We start from the raw sequence: 15438 nt of genomic DNA on the forward strand, positions 1-15438 counted from the left end.
CCATTATTTGTAGATAAGCCTACTTTTACTAGATCAGAGAATAGAAATGAGGCAACTTATTTGAATGCAATACTTGGGATTTTTTGTACAGAAACTCCTTTTTAAAAATTTTTTTATTTTTTTATTTGTTAGTTTTTTCAGTGTTTATTCTTGAGAGAGAGAGACAGACAGACAGAGAGACAGAACATGAGCCAGGGAGGGGCAGAGTGAGAGAGGGACACAGAATCTGAAACAGGCTCCAAGCTCTGAGCTGTCAGCATAGAGCCCCACGCGGGGCTCAAACTCACAAGCCGTGAGATCATGACCTGAGCCGAAGTCGGATGCTCAATTGGTTGAGCCACCTGGGCGTCCCAGAAACCCCTTCTTTGATAGACACACTATCTTTCCTCTAACTTGAGTTAAACAGCATATTTCCATCATTTGTTTTCTACATTTATGTTATGTAAATCAGTGTTTTTCAATACGTTTACTAGTTTTGCTTTGGTAAATATATAGTAGGGTACCTGTTGGAAATCTGTCTGTCTTCCCTTCCCACCTCCCCGTTTCTTTTATCTCTAATATACCTTGGGCCTCTTTAGATTTTTAATAGTACTTTAAGGACATAAATTGAGGACAAAAATAATCTTTCAGTGATGGACCACTTCATCAAAATCTTTGGCCAGAATGCCTGGGCTATATAGAGTATCTTGACAAACGTGGCCACCGTGTGTCCCTACTGCACTCTTTTCTATGGGGATGGCAGTGCAGGGGAGAGAGGAGGCAAGGGGCTGGCAGCTGAGACAGCCCCTGCCTGTTGTGAGAGATACTGTGCTTCCCTGACCCAGCTAGGCGTCTGTCCAGACACCCTCCTCCTCTGTGCGTGTAAATAATGCAGCGGTGGCAGTAATAAGGATGAAAAGCAAAACGTTGACCCCCTTGTCCAGGGATGTGGTTTGTAAGCAATGAATTGCTAACCTCACTGACAGGGCGGTTTGGGCCCGGGCTGACTGTTTTAACCAGGTTCTTACAGTGAGCCCACGATGGAGTCCATGATCACAGTGTTAATAATTCCCAGTGCTCATTGCGGGCTCAGCACTCCATATGGGGCTGGTCTTCAATCATTTCATGTCATCATTGTGATGACCTTATGCAGTGGGCACTATTTTTTTTTTTTCAGATTCATTTTTTAAAAATTTAAATCCAAGTTAGTTAACATAGAGTGTAAGAATGATTTCCGGAATAGAATTCAGTGATTCATCACTTACATATAACACCCAGGGTTCATCCCAGCAAGTGTCCTCCTTGATGCCCCTCGCTCATTTAGCCCATCCCCCCACCAACACCGCTCCAGCAGCCCTCAGTTCTCTGTATTTAAGTCTTTTATAGTTGGTCTCAGTAGGACTATTATTTTTTATTTATTTTTTAATGTTTGTTTATTTTTGAGAGACAGAGCGCGAACAGGGAAGGGGCAGAGAGAGAGGGAGACACAAAATCCAAAGCAGGCTCCGAGCTGTCAGCACAGAACCTGACACAGGGCTTGAACCCAGGAACCACGAGATCATGCCCCGAGCCAAAGTGGGACGCCTAACTAACTGAGCCACCTAGGCGCCCCTCAGTAGGTACTGCTGTTAATCACATTTTCCAGATGAGCATGTGGTGGCTTCCCAAGGTTACTCTGTTAATAAATCCAGAACAGGGACAACCCTGGCCATCTGACTTCAGAGCTGGTGCCCCAAGGATGCGGGAGCTAGGGGCTCGGGATGAATTGGTGCTGGCTGCTCTCGGAACAGCGCCAGGTGAGGACAGTGTCACTCAGCACGTAAAATCACCTGGAAAAACGCACCGGCCTAATCTCTACCGTTGGTGAAACGAAACAGTTTTATTCCCAGAACTGAAAAAAAAATCTCAGCCTTGTCAGAAGTCAGAGGTTATTGGCCTGCACCATTGCTCTGGTCTCAGGAACTGTGGGACATTTCTGCTTTTGCTTGTCCAGTTTGCCCGATTGTCTTAATTTTGACGCTCTTCAGGGTGGAGCCAGGCACGCTGCCTCAGCTACGGGGACTGGAGATCTCAGAGGGGAGACCACAGTCTCATCTGACCCATTTCTCAAGAAAATTTATAAAGTTCTAGAAATCTAACAGCTTTAGAATTTGTAATTCTAGGAATTCATTGAAAGGCCCAATGTTCTATAAAGTAAATTGACTGTTCTCTTTCTTTCGTGTGTCGTACCTGCTGTTTTTCTTACTGTCACACACACTCTCTGAGGAGAGAAATGGAGGCCGTGACAATGATCACCTTTGGTAAAACAGATGTTTCTAACTTGAACTGACACGTACTTAAGGTCTTGTGTGTTAACCACTCTTAACAACTGCGTTTACTATTGAAGCTGGGAATACGGACTTGGATTATAGTTTAGCAGATTTCTTGTAGTGCTCTAAAAATGGATTATTTTTAGTTTAAAGTTTTGCTGCAAGCCCTTTCCCACCACTTAATCGACTCTTCAGTCACCACTCGCAGCCCACGTGTCAGCATTCCCACGGACGCTAAACACACACAATATAGTCGACACAATGGTGGGTTCTCTGGGAATTACTGGACTCTTTTTCTGTCACTTTTAATGCTGGAAGGGGGATCCATTCTGGTTTCCTGCCAGTTCTCTAATGGAGATCTAGGGGGTGTCTGTCTGCCTTCTTCCAAAGTTTATCCTTAACAGCTCTTGGTGGTCATTGTAAAACATCCATGTGCAACCTAACAGATTGAGAATGGACTAGATGTCCTAGTATTTGGTTTGCTGCTGCCTGATGATACTTTTGTTTGAGTCACTGAATACTTTCAAAGCATAACCTTTAAAAGTGTGTTCCCACATCTTAATTTGCCACTTGGCACATTTTGTTCTAACAAACCAGAAGCAAATTTTTGTTTCATGAGCAACTCCTTGCCAAACTTTAGGTCTTCTTAGAGGATTATTAACGAACCTGTGCAGTGGATGCGGACACTCTGTTGACAAAACAGTGGCATTAAGATTCAGCAGTGTGTGTTCTCAGTCAGAGACCAGGTGTGGCTTTTGGGAGATACTGAAAACCGCCACTGTTGTTAACCAAAGGATAAGCTTGTGATGCTTCTGCCTCTAACTAGTATTTGCAGCGTCCTCGATTTTCCTCCATTTTATCCGTCTTATTCTCTTTTTAAAAAAGCATTTGGTTGATTATGGAGTATAACTTTGAATAAATCAATGGGTAAAATGCCAAACATTGTTTAAACAATCATGTTCAGTTCTTTGAAGCTAGATAATATATCTGTAGTTTTGCTTTCATAGCATTTTTAAAAAGCAGTTACTGTAGTGTTTCTCATTTGTGAATACTAAAGTTTTCGTGATTGAATTTGGTTGTTATCTCATTTATTTTTTTATTTCTTATGATGGTTTTCCTTCCTTTTTCCTCTTTAAAAAATTGAGATTATTATTATGGAATGTCTAAATTTCAAGAGTCTTTTGCTAGCAGGTAGCAAAATGTAGTACAACTTTCTCTGTGAAGAAAAAGAGATTTCAGCTCTGATGCCTGTGTCTTCAAATGACTGCCTGTTCCTTTGGTTAGATTTTCTTTCTTTCTTTTTTTTTAATTTGAAGTTCTGAAATTTACAACTCAGTTCACCAGGTGATCAAAAGCACACCAGAAAAGGCTAATGGTATGTGTCAGTAAATTTTTCAAAAGAAGTAGTTAAATTCTTTCACCAGTATTGTTAACATTCACTTTAATTTTATCTAGGGTAATATAAGTATATGGACTTAAAGGATCAAATGTGTTACAAGATTTATTTTTTCATAAAAAATTTTTTTAAGTTTATTTTGAGAGAGAGAGAGAGAGAGAGAGTGTGCTAGCAGGGGAGGGGCAGAGAGAGAGGGAGAGAGAGAATCCCAAGCAGGCTCTGTCTTGTCAGTGCAGAGCCCATCGAGGGGCTCCAGCCCATGAACCTTGAGAACATAACCTGAGCCAAAACCAAGAGTCAGACATTGAGCCATCCAGGTGTCCCTTGTATTCATATTTTAAAGTACATATCTAGATATGATTTTCTGAGGAGTGCTTTTTAGAATTCAAATGGATTTTATTTTATTTTATTTTATTTTATTTTTTATTTTAGAGAGAGCAAGAGAGAGAGAGCTAGTGGGGGGGCGTGGGGAGAGAAAGAGAGAGAAAGAGAATATCCTAAGTGGGTTTTGTGCTCAGTGCAGAGGCTGTTGCAGGGCTCAATCCCAAGACCCTGGGGTCATGATACAAGCCGAAATCAAGAATCAGATGCTCAACTGATTGAGCCACCCAGCCACCCCTTGAATCCAAATGGATTTTAAATTGATAAGATACATATTATAATATTTGGATATTTTGCCTTAAATTTTTCATAATATAATATTTAATTCCATATAAATTGGAGCCCACAAATGATAAAGCATTTCTTTTTGGTTGCCTGTTTAAACAAAGGATACATAAAGAATAGAATCATGAAATTGGATTTTTTGAAATAAAATATCTTTCAGGTTGGATATGTTATGAGTTTCTTTTGCACTCTAATAGAATTTTAAAGATAGCTCCTTTTTAAAAGCAGAAATCGGGGCGCCTGGGTGGCCCAGTCGGTTGGGCGTCCAACTTCGGCTCAGGTCATGATCTTGCGGTCCGTGAGTTCAAGCCCTGCGTCGGGCTCCGTGCTGACAGCTCAGAGCCTGGAGCCTGTTTCGGATTCTGTGTCTCCCTCTCTCTCTGCCCCTCCCCTGTTCATGCTCTGTCTCTCTCTGTCTCAAAAATAAACGTTAAAAAAAAAAAATTAAAAAAATAAAATAAAAGCAGAAATCAACCATTTTGTCAGAGATTAAAAACTTTTTAAATTAATCCGCATTGGTGTGATTTCTTAACAAAACTTGCCATTATAATGTTTGGTTTCTACTTAGTGTCATGAATGAGGTGATCAATAGAAAAAATATATAAAAATGTCAAGTATCAATCTTAATCCAGCTGCTAATAGTTGCTCTGTAGCTGTTTTAGCACTGGTTACTATGGTTTTTCTTTAGCCTTTATAAATTATCACAAAAGATGAACTGTTCCTCCCACTGCACTCACTGAATTAGCTCTTCTTTAATGTTGAAGGATAGCTAGGAAGGTTTATGGTTCAGACTTCATAACAAGTCTTATTTTAGGATAATGTGCTTTTCTAGTTTGTTTAGGCACCTTTTTGGCCTTTTCCCCAGGAACATTAATCCTTGGCTGGAAAGAATAAACTCTGGTCCTCCATAACACCTGACTGCAAACTGCAACCATAAAGCCTTAGACTCTTAAAACAAACATTTTCAACCTTATAGCACCGACTTCCTGTTTTTAAAGCTTTTCTGACCTTCCTGAGAAAAGACCAGTACAACTATGGTTACATCCTGTGGTTATTATCATTTAAAAAAAACAAAACAAAACCAAAGAACTATTGAATTTTTCTAAAGCCCTTGAGTATAAAAGTGATTAATGCACCCAAAAATGTAAATAGCGTTGGACTCATGTCTGATCTTTGCTAGGCTTTCAATAAAAGATAATAGAACCAGGTCAGCTTTTAATGCGTCTCTGTTTGTTCAACGTCTGCTACAATTGGAATGTCAGGAAAATCTCACATTAAAAGGATCTGCCGTATTCTGGAGAGATTGTAAAAGAAGCATTTGGCAGTCATTTCCTTTCACTTGTGAGAAAGAACATGCTTTACATTATAATTGTTTAAGCATACCAGAGTCTGGTAGGGCTCTCATATTTTTCATTGTAGAGTTAGCTTGCTCTGCAGACTGGAGAGGATGATCAGTGTTTAGGTTTTATTGTTAGAATTAATCAAATGATGTAAACGTTAGGAATTAGCCCATGTCTTCCTTTGTACTAAGATGTGTTTCCTGTAGCCCAAATATTTGCTTTTTCAAGTCAGTTAAAATTAAACTTGAATAGATGTTCAGAATTTGTCTTCACAATAATCTCACTCACCTCTAACCCCCCTTCCTCCAAGAGAGAAGAAACCACCCTGTGTTGTTTAGGTCAAACATTCTTGAGACTGGTGGCTTTTGATCTTTGTCTTAGCCAATGTTTGAGTGGATATTTTGAACTAGATAGAGTCTTTTGACATTTTCTAGAGAGAAGTGATTGAGTTTTAGGCAGAAAAGTACTGGATTGCTAACACTACCGGTGATGTGGAAACTGGCAAATTGTACTCATTTAATGTTTTGAAACATTTAAATTCGTATTTTTTCCTAATGTAGATGTTTGAGACTTTATTTTAAAAGGAGTTTAGTTTATTGGAGGCACATTACCAGAAAAAACATACATCAGAATTTTTTTTTTTTTTGAAGAAGGGCAAAGCAGTGTTTTGGATTTGTAATAATAATTATTATTTTTTAAGTTTATTCACTTACTTTGAGACAGAGAGAGAGAGAGAGAGAGAGAGTGCAGGGGAGAGGCAGAGAGAGACGGAGAGAGAGAATCCCAAGCAGGCTTTGCATTGTCAGCACAGAGCCCAATGCAGGGTTCCATCTTTCTAACCGTGAGATCATGACCTGAGCTGAAACCAAGAGTTGGATGCTTAATCAGCTGAGCCACCCAGGCGCCCCTGGATTTGTAATAATTACTTTAATTGCACAAATATATATCTGGTTGGTGTTTTGAATTCTTGGTATAATGATTCCAGTTGGAGTTTTAGTTTTTTTAAGATTACTTCCAATAAACTTGCTTGGATATATCCCCACTGATTTTATCATATATTATCAGCTCAGAGTACATAAAGGGCCCTATTCAAAGCACCCTATCAAGGTTGTGAGTCCTTGAGCTAATTTCTTCCACAAAACTCTTTGTTTTCTTAATCTGTGATAATGAGAAATCTCTCTTCTTATCTAGGTTTCTGCCCTTCTGAAGTATTGCTTTATTGGAACATTATGATTTCATCTATACAATCTGAGATCACTAGTGTGTTTTAAAATAGAGATGAAAATGTCTGTGAGTGTTTTAAACATGTGCTGTCTTAGAAGTCTGTCTCCCAAGTTTCTTGAAGGCTTATTTCACACCCTTCATGCATTAGAGGGCTACGCTTGTCTGTTGACTCACTGTGTTGGAAGAGTCTGCTGGAAGCCCTACCTGGACCTGGTGCCCTCTGTTCTTATTCAAGCAGGATTGGGCGCTGCAAGCTTTGCCCGCCCTGCCCCCCCCCCCCCCCCCCCCCGCCCCCTGCCCCCTGCCCCGTGAAGATGTTTTAATGATGTTGATAACGTTTGCACTTGCTGAAGTAACTTATTTAAATACTTATTAGCAGTTTATCACTCAAATAGTTGTTTGGGACTATGGTAAGTGTAAAACAAAAAGGGAAGTTGTAATTAGCACCCAACCTTATTTAATGTTGTCCCTATATATTTAATTTTGGAGAATGTGTTCTTTATAGTTTCACTAAAGTTTAGCTTCTTTGATTTTTAGAATCTGATGTTATTTCTAGTTATTTTTTAAGAGCATATCACATAGATTCAAACAGTACCTAGGTCGAAATTAACTCATAAGTTTGATTCTTTTTTTAAAGTTTTTATTTTATGGCAGTAAGAACACTTAACAAGAGATCTAACCTCTTTTTTTTTTTTTTTAATGTTTATTTTTGAGAGATCAGAGAGAGAGAGAGACAGAGAAAGCGTGCACAAGCAGGGGCAGAGAGAGGGAGACACTGAATTTGAAACAGGCTGCAGGCTCTGGGCTGTCAGCACAGAGCCAATGTGGAGCTCCCACTCATAAACCGTGAGATCATGACCTGAGCCAAAGTTGGACGCTTAACAGACAGAGCCATCCAGGTGCCCCTCATAAGTTTTATTCTTAAATGTAGAAGAGTAAATAAAGGTAAATGTAAGTAAATGTAGGTAAATGTAAAAGATTCTGGCATTAAAGACATAAGAGCTCACTTTCCCCTAATAATTTGGAGTATTTGCCTAATTAATGCAAAATATGCTCCTGGTTCTCTGTGGATATAATTATCATCACCAACTTGATACAAGTTTTTATATATCTGTTTTTCAGCACTTTTATCTACAAAGAAACTATGTGAGTTGATCATGAAATTTTGGCTGAATAGAAAATGATGTGATAAATAAATGGATAGGTAATTGGGTAGGAGAGTTATTTTAAAAATTCATATTAGTAAATACTGGACCTTGATTTGCATAAGACTTGCAAACTCTGGGTTAGATGATGGTTACCTATTATTTTTTTATTATTGCAGTTTTTTTTTAAGATTTTGGTTTTTAAAGCAGTCTCTACACCCAACGTAGTTGCACGTTCCACCGACTGAGCCATGTGCCCCAATAGTTACCTATTAATAAAATAGTGTGCCATTCAGTAGTGCTAAAAACTGAGAAGTATTTTATGTTCAATGTACTAATTCTGATATCACATACATTTCAGAATATAAATCATAATTTCCTTTAAAAAAAAGAAAAAAGGGGGGGCGCCTGGGTGGCTCAGTCGGTTAAGCATCCGATTTCGGCTCAGGTCATGATCTCACAGTCCGTGAGTTCGAGCCCCTCATCGGGCTCTGTGCTGACAGCTCAGAGCCTGGAACCTGCTTCAGATTCTGTGTCTCCCTCTCTCTCTGACTCTCCCTCGTTCATGCTCTGTCTCCCTCTGTCTCAAAAATAAATAAACATTAAAAAAAAATTTAAAAAAAAAGAAAAAAGGGCATGCTATTAATGCTTAACCAGGGATAAGAGTACTTGTGAAGTAAGGATTTTGTTGGGAAACCAGGACTTGTGGGAAAGAACATTTTGATTTGGTTTAGTATGATTTGAAAGTGTGTGGTGGAACCCAGAGGGCATTTGAAATGTGGACCTGTTGCTAAGAAGCAAGCCCAGGGCTGGAAAAATAAAATTTTGCAGTCAGTAACACAAAAACAGCTTGAGAGTACATCTTTTCGCTCATGAGAGTTGCCAGAGTGTGATTAAGAAGAGGGTAGACATTGGGGCGCCGGGGTGGCTCAGTTGGTTAAGCATCTGACTCTTGATTTTGGCTTAGGTTGTGATCTCATGGTTCATGTGTTGGAGCCCCACATTGGGCTCCACTCTGGTAGTGTGGAGCCTGCTTGGGATATTCTCTCTCTCTCCCCCCCCCCCCGCCCCCCCCGCTCCTCCCCCGTTCTCTCTCTCTGTCTCAAAATAAATAAATAAACTTAAAAAATAAAAAGAAGAGGCTAGATATTAACTACCTATAGTTAGGAGGAGTCATGGAAAGAAATAGAGAATGGGTAGAGAAAGATAGACCCGGGGGAGTGCGTAATGTCAAACTCAAACCACTGGAAATGCCGGTATGGAAACGGCTGTTGTTGGGAAGAGTATCAATTGGTCCGGTTTTTTGGAGGGCAGGTTGGTTCATTCTCTTTAACTAAAAAGTGCATACTTGGGGCGCCTGGGTGGCTCAGTCAGTTGACTGACCGTCAGACTCCGGCTCAGGGCGTGATCTCATGGTTGGTGGGTTCGAGCCCCATGTCAGGCTCGTGCTGACAGCTCAGAGCCTGGAGCCTGCTTCGGAGTTTGTGTCTCCCCCTCTCTCTGCCCCTCACCTGCTCGTGCCCTGTTTCTCTCTCCTCTCAGAAATAAACATTAAAACAAATAAAAATAAATAATAAAAATTGCATACTTATTGAACTAGAGAGTTCTTCAGTATAGAAGTACTCACATATATGCAAAAAGATGCGTATTGAAGTTTGTTGTAGCGATTAGGGACCTGTTAACTGTGGCCCTCCCACACTGCACAATTGTGTGCTGCTGTGAAATGAGAGAAGCGAGTTGCTATGTGGCATGGACGGTAGATTTCATTTTCATGAATCAAAAATAGAGCGAACCCCAGACACATAAATGTATGTGTTTTTAAGTATTTGTGTGTGTTTGTGTCCATGTGTTGTCAAGGAGAGCCTCGCTTCAGCTTGTTGAATGGAATTGTTTGGATTTCCTGGAGGAACATGTATTACTCTAGTAATTTAAAAACATTCAAAAAAGCTTCAAAAAGAACTGTGTGTGTGTGTGTGTGTGTGTGTGTGTGTGTGTATTTTAACTCTAGAGATTTTGTTAGGGGGTGCCACTTTGTGACTTGGAAAAGGAAAAGAAGGAGATGGTTTGCTTGAAATTATAACTTTATATTCTGTACAGTAATACAAACCTACCTGTCCTAGGACACTCTGCAAACAAAGCTAACCATACTCAACTAACCCTTGAGTCACTCAGTGTTTGCTTGATTGACTTTTTTTTTTTTTTTGACATTTTGACACTGGGGTGAGCTAAATTGTTTGATGTGAATGATATTACTAGATAATGCTGTAGAAACGCATGTTGACTTGATAGAATCTAGGCAGATCTCATAGTTTTTGTTAGATGAATGTTACCTTTAAACTTTCATGTAAAAATTGCAGTCTCCGTCTCCTTTTGGTGGTCTTGGGGAGTAGTCCCAAACCACTTTCTTTAGAAGAGGTGGCCCAGAGTCTTGGTGGCTGTGACAGAAACAGAGTGGCAGAAAGAGTAAATGCAGTATAGTTGTTGGAAGTTTAGGGTCAGGAGTGGCCTGGGCCCTGTTCAGCTGGTGCCAAGGTCATACTTTCCATTTCCCCTGTGTACCGTTCCGGTCATGGTTTTAATGTTAGTTTAACTAGACTTTCTATTTAATTATAACTGTTAGGGTAAAGTCAGATGTCAGCTCACTTGGCTGCATGCTGAGGCCTGTAGAATATGGAGTGCTTTGCTTCTAACCACATCTGTTGTCTCCTCTCATTATCTGTTAATGGTACTCAACTTGACAGGGTTGTTTTGATAAATGCAGGGTGTTCTAAAACATGGAGCTGGAATTCACATGGAATGGATCTCAGGACAAAAGGAACAAAAAAGAGAAGGCCAGGGCGAAATCTTGTGGGAACCAAGGAGGGCCGTGTGGAATGTTGAAAATAACAATGAGGATTAATTTGGAGATGAGGGTGGGGTATATCTAATACTTCTAATTCATCTCACACATTCTTTCTTGCACCTTTTCACGTGCTTCTATGCACAACTTGTGAGAAATTGTTATTCTTATTGTAGTAACTCCCATTTTTCATCTATAGATCTCCTAATTTATAAGAGGGTTTAAAATGAATACTCGTTTGAGGAGTTGGAGAGGGTGATTTTGTAACGTTCTGTCACTGACTGGCAGTCCTCAGGTCAAAAGAACTCCTAGGAAGGCTTTCATGTCAGGGAAATAGAGGTCTTTTAGAGAGAGAAAAAAATTGAAAAGAAAGAAAAGTTCAGTGTGAAAGAGAGGTGAGGATTATCTCGCTGCCCCAGCAGAATTTTGCTTCTGCATCAGAGAAGCATCAAGACAAACCAGTGTACTGTGTGCTTTCACGTTTTTACATTCTGTTTATATTGCTCTCTGTATATGAGATTTAGTAATGTATCCAGCATACCCACTGCTGTTTGCTTCTTTCCCAAATGCCAGATAAGTAGAGAAAGAATTTGGCTTGAATAAATTAATGATGGCTTCTGTACCTCATTAACTCTTTAAAAAAAAAAAGTGTACCTTTCAAATAGCACCCTGGTTAGGGTATCAATGTTTTTAATGAGTTACCTCGGACACAATTATTTATATCTCTCTATATAAAGCAGGGATCAAAATCTTCCTTTTACCAGACTTTTCAAGGTTAATAAAAGAACTCCTATTTGTTGTAGAGATGCTACTTATCTGTGAGAGGCTTCTTTGAGCCAAGAACTATGCAGAGAATATGCAAAATGAGTAAAACGGGATTGTTGCTCTCAGTTCACTTATTCATCCCACAAATCTGTATGCTCAACACTCCGGTATTTGATAATGAGCAAACATGTAGAACTTTCCCTAATGGAACTTGCGGTCTAGAGGGGTCTACGAACATTAATCAGAAAATCACACCGATGAATTAGAAACGGAGATGTGCTCTTCAGGAGAGGAACACAGTTCTCCGGGAACTTAGAACAAAGGAAGTTGACCTAGAGTAGGGCCTCAAGGGAAGCTTCTCTGGCAAAGTGATGTTTGACCTGAGGTTTGAAGGAGGAGTAGGCTTTAAACTGTGTGTCTGTGGTGGGGAGCAGGGAGCATCTCGTGCTCTACTGGGAAGAAGCAGTCATGGTGTGTGGTGGAAATCGTGGTACCTTGGGGAATTTGAAAGACTGGCATAATGAGAGGTGGGGGACGGGGAGGGGATGCGACACAAGGACAAAAGAACAGAAGTATCATGAAGTGCAGTCAAAGCATTTAGAATCCCTGACAGACTAGGTACAGTATGAACTCCGGTTGTTCTCACCAGCCCTTTACAGCTCGGTGTAACCCAGCAGTTTTTTAAAGGGTCTGCAGGAAAAACAACCCTCTCCAGGCCCTGTTTGTGTCTAGATCTAGCTGGTTAGAAAATTGGAAGTGGGTCTGAGTACAGGAGTGGCTTTTGTAGCTATAGGCTTCAGGGTCGATTTCATGGCCGACACGTATGGAGTGATCTCAGAGCACCTTGGTTATGAAGCAGATTTTCATCCGCAGCCCCCCGCCCCCCATGGTCTCAGTGAGGAATGGAGGGTGTTTAGTGGGGCTTGTAGTAGAGCCACGCTTGTGCTGTGTAGACCACCTCTGATTTGTATGATCACAGCCACCTTTCAGGGCAGTAGAGGTATCATGCTTCATCAGTTCTTGCTCTCAGTATGTGGACGGTGTTAGTGGTTCTAGGTGCTGTTTCTGTCTCCTGCAGAATAACTTGATTTTTCTTTAAGAGAAATCAACAGAATGATGCTTCAATAGCAAATGGGCATATCACTTTGGTTATCTGTGCCAGCAAGGCAGGACCCCCGGGTTCTCTCTATGCAGCCTCCTCTTGCCCCCTTTGAGAGACTTTGGTCTTACCATTTTGTCTCAATCTCTGACTATTGGTAAGAAGGTACCTAATAATTCAGTGACTTTATTGGGCTTTGGAAAGTCAAATAACCTTTAGGAAGCTATTTCCGATTCCAGTGAAACTTGCCTGGAAGGCAAAAGGTATACTATTAAAGATACCCAAAGAGATCATTTTAAATTTTGAGCTTATAACTTGCAAATTTGAGTTGACAGTGAGTTTAATACTTTTAATACTTTGAATTCATATGCTGTGGGAACGTGTTTTTAAGAATTTGCTATGGACTGTCTTATTTGAGACAAAAATGGTCTTGACCATTAACTACCATAAATGTAGTTTAATGTTAATAAATTTTAGAAGGAAGGTGTATGTTTACCAGATTAGGAGTGGGGAGGAAACTAACTTGAAGTTAACAGTGGGTAATTCTGTTTAGATGCACATAACAATGGAATTAATGAGGCATCTGGGGCGGGTTATACCTTTATTTAAGGCCACGTGGCCAAGAATATGCATTTGTTTTGCTTCCTTATTAGGTGGATTTCAGTCAAGCCTAATTGAAGAAATGCCTTGTCTAGCAGAGGGAACTTTGTTTTCTTGGTGAAAAAGGATTGGAGAGAAGAGAGTTTTAAACAAATGACTTAGAATTCCTAAAGCCTGTAAGGAAAATTGGGGTCAGAAATGTTGACACCAAACAATGCTTCTTTCTCCTGTGCATCTTTGAAACAAATGTTCTGCATGCCTGTGATTGTTGGTTATTTCATCTGCATTTGTTAGACGTCAGAGGTGGTTGGCATTAATATTCCTGGCAGAAGCAGAGGCAGCTCTAGGATGTGTGAACTGCTGATCACTCACGGGGATGCGCTGCCTCTTTAATATCTTGCTTGCAGATGCATTTTCTAGCTGACCACGCTATTAAGAGCTGCCATCAATCACGCAGCCTCCCAGTTCCGGCTGTCGGGAGGGGCGGGGGACGAGCGGAGAGGGGAGGCTGGCCAAGCTAGGAAGGAGATAAAATTGCAGTCAGTGGCTTTTGTGTGTGCGCGCGCCCGCGCCCGCGCCCGCGGCGGCGGCAGCAGGCAAGGGCGCGCGCGGAGCAGTCCGGGATCCAGCTCGGGTTTTTCCTGCCGCCGCCGCTGCCTCCGCGGGGTGGCTGCTCTTTCTCTCCCGGCGTCTGGGTCACTGGCATGTGGTAGTGTTGGCCCAGCCGCCAGGGCTGAAGGATCGCGAGCCGGAGCAGCGGCCGCATCCCCCCAGCCGCGGGCGGGGCCCCGTGCGGCCACCTCCCGGAGCCACCGAGCTGGGGGGAAATGAGCCCGTGCCGCGCTGTCCTGAGACCGCCTGGGCCTCCTTTTGTTTAGCAAGTGCATTTCACGCCCCGAGTCCCTGCCCGCCCCGCCCCTGCCCGCGGGCCTGAGTTTGCGGGGGCCCTGCGCCGGAGGAGGACGAGGCCTGCGGGCTCAGCTCCTGCCGAGACCGGCCGCAGGCAAGTGGCCAGCTCCTCGCGCTGCAAGGGGGACGCGGGTCGCGGGCCAGGAAGTTGGACAAGTGTGGGCACAGGGGCTCTCGGAGGTGGGTGTACCGAGAGTGTTGTAGCTAACCCTGCAAAGATGAACCACTCCGGTGTTAAGAACGATGATGGCTTTCCAGGAATCAGGGATCGGTATTTGCTGTGTCCCATGGCATTTTTGTTGGGCTTACTGGTTTTTTTAATCGCCGAAACTCTAGAGATCCCAATTAAATAAACCAATTGAGAAACACCATTTAGGGCAGAGAAAACACTATTTTAAAAAGACGTGTCTGTGTATGTTTTTGTCTTTTCTGTGAGGAAAGTGTTAATTGAAGATGAGCAAAGTGTTATCCAGTAGTCACTGATGAGAAACTTGTGGAGTAATTTTCAGTGTAAAAATATAATGAATTTGATGGACCTGATTATAAATAATTTTGGGCTACATAAGTGACAAATACAATTTGTTTCTGGGACCAGAACACTAACGTTTTGCCAGACTAGCTAAAATGCAGACATAGTTTTGAAAAAGATGGCTTTAAATTTAAATTGTTAAAATTGTTTCGGTTTGAGGAGCTGGCTTCCCGCCCCTTCCCCTTGTTTACTTGGCACTCCTGGAAGCTCTGGGGAGACCTGCTTGACCACTTTCTGTTTGCTGAGACTTGTGTTACTTTGTCTTACTCTCAGTTTTTAGGCTTTCCTGGGGCACGTGTGCCTGCTCTCCTTGGGGCATTGTTTGGCAGGAGGCCTCCTCTCAGCCATACGGAAATTAAAAAAAAATGGTATGTGAATTAATGTGGGGGGTCAACAGAAATTAATTTTTCCCTTTGAAATTGTGTTTGTGTGCTTTCAGATTGAGACCCTAAATTAATGTTTCAGGACAGAGTTTACAAAGTCCATAAAATTCTGTGCCAAAATTACTATATTGATGTTTTCTCCTCTCTCTCTCCCTTCCTTCCTTCCTTCCTTCCTTCCCCCCCTTCTCTCCCTTCCCCCCCTTCCCCCCCTTCCCCCTCCTTCCCCCTCCTTCCCCCTCCTTCCCCCTCCTTCCC

General features: G+C 41.7%; 1 protein-coding gene across 6 annotated transcripts in view; it reads left to right on the forward strand.

The window, feature by feature from the left end:
- Window positions 1–15438, forward strand: part of RERE (arginine-glutamic acid dipeptide repeats) — a 426890-nt gene that overhangs the window by 104110 nt on the left and 307342 nt on the right. Inside the window, exon 1 of one of the 6 annotated variants that reach the window (XM_049618827.1) lies at window positions 14363–14451. The exons of the other annotated variants lie outside the window; for them this stretch is intronic. The gene's annotated coding sequence lies outside the window, so the exon portion shown is untranslated. Of the gene's footprint in view, window positions 1–14362; window positions 14452–15438 lie in introns of those variants that run through there. 6 annotated transcript variants of the gene reach the window in all.

Source organism: Panthera uncia (genome assembly GCF_023721935.1).
Source record: "Panthera uncia isolate 11264 chromosome C1 unlocalized genomic scaffold, Puncia_PCG_1.0 HiC_scaffold_4, whole genome shotgun sequence".
NCBI classification, from domain to species: domain Eukaryota; kingdom Metazoa; phylum Chordata; class Mammalia; order Carnivora; family Felidae; genus Panthera; species Panthera uncia.